Source organism: Myotis davidii, unplaced genomic scaffold (assembly GCF_000327345.1).
Source record: "Myotis davidii unplaced genomic scaffold, ASM32734v1 scaffold663, whole genome shotgun sequence".
In the NCBI taxonomy this organism is placed as follows: domain Eukaryota; kingdom Metazoa; phylum Chordata; class Mammalia; order Chiroptera; family Vespertilionidae; genus Myotis; species Myotis davidii.
This window is the reverse complement of record NW_006295816.1, coordinates 6,895,581-6,897,053: the sequence shown is the minus strand read 5'-3', so window position 1 is coordinate 6,897,053 and position 1,473 is coordinate 6,895,581.

Here is a 1,473-nt window from a genome sequence, read left to right as displayed (position 1 = left end):
TTATTATTCATCTTGATACTAACATGCACTGATCCCCCAAATGTATATGGCTGCATATGGTTAGAATTGTTTTAAGTTTTGAAACCCACTAGTAATACACCATTCCTAATGAAAAGCATAAGCCTGAGGTGAGGTCAGATGAGCAAGTTCAGAAAAGACACTTGAGAAAGCTGATGGAAGGCACCTCTTGTAAAGTTCTGTGGTCTTCCAGACTGTAGTAATGCCCGTGATTCATGCATGGCTAACACAGAGCAAATCGTATGTCCATAAACAGAGCTGCCCACAAGGAATGGCTCACATGTCCCTTTAAAGGAGCACCAACCTCATAAAGACGATATGTAAGCATGAACACTAGCAAGAACCTTGGCTTTCAACACACCACACATTTCCTGCAAGGAGCCTGCTCTAACCACTTAAGGATCCAGCTGGAAAGGTCATTAGGGGAAGTGGGGTCTGCAGCCAGGTCAATCCAAGTAACCTTCATGCTGAGAGCTCCCCTCCTTTGCAGGCAGAAGGTTTGGGATGAATCTGCTTCCACATCTGAGATAACCAGCTGCCTGCGCATGGTTCCTGGGGAAAACGTCTCCCAGGCTCAGAGTGAATGAAGCTTTTGTGCCTTCATGAGGGGTTAAGTAGTAGGTTCCCAAGTCCAAATACAATGGACTCTACTTCTCCAATGCCCACAGAAGGGTCTCACTCCATTGCGTTTGCTTGTTAAGTGCATCTCCTGGGGCCCCTGGGAGCCTTCTCTCAGCCACATCTGGGTTTTCCAAACCTGTTTCACCTTTTAGAGAGAAGTGGGAGGGTGGAGGCTTACGTATCTTAGGAGGAAATCCACAGAGAGATGGGATGGACCCCAGTGAGGAACTCTGGCCAAGTCTGGGGAGCCCTGAGTTTTGGCTCTGTCTCTGGCCTGAGTGATCTTCGTGTCTGTGGCCTGGGTTTTCAAGCAAGACTGACCCTCCACTGTGGATGTGCTCTGGGGCAGTGCCAGCTTCCAAGGTGGGAAGGCAAGTTGACCCGGCAGCCCTTCATGCTCTCAGGCTCCGCTGTCCTTTCTTTCTCTGGCCTAATCTATAAAGCAGGAGCCTGGGCAGGCCTCTCCAGGCCATGTCTTCTCAACATCGATGGCATTGTCCCTAAGGGGGTAAACATCGGCTCATAGGGAGGAGTCTGTGCGTGAAAGATTCTGACACTTTTTATGTACATATCTATTAAATATAGTGCATACATACATATGCAATATAGATATGCCGTGTGTAACATAAATGTTAATGCCACATGCAGCCTATCTCATTATTTGGGGTTCCACAGAGGGTGGATCAAAGAGGTTCTCCCTGTTTGGAAAGCTCTTGAGACCAAGGGGTCACCAGACACCCTCTTTCTCCAGCCAAGCTCTGGCCTTAAGCAAAAGCCTCTACTCACTTTTTTAAAGACTGTGCCTGTATCACAGAATGCCCTGACGTTCAGCCC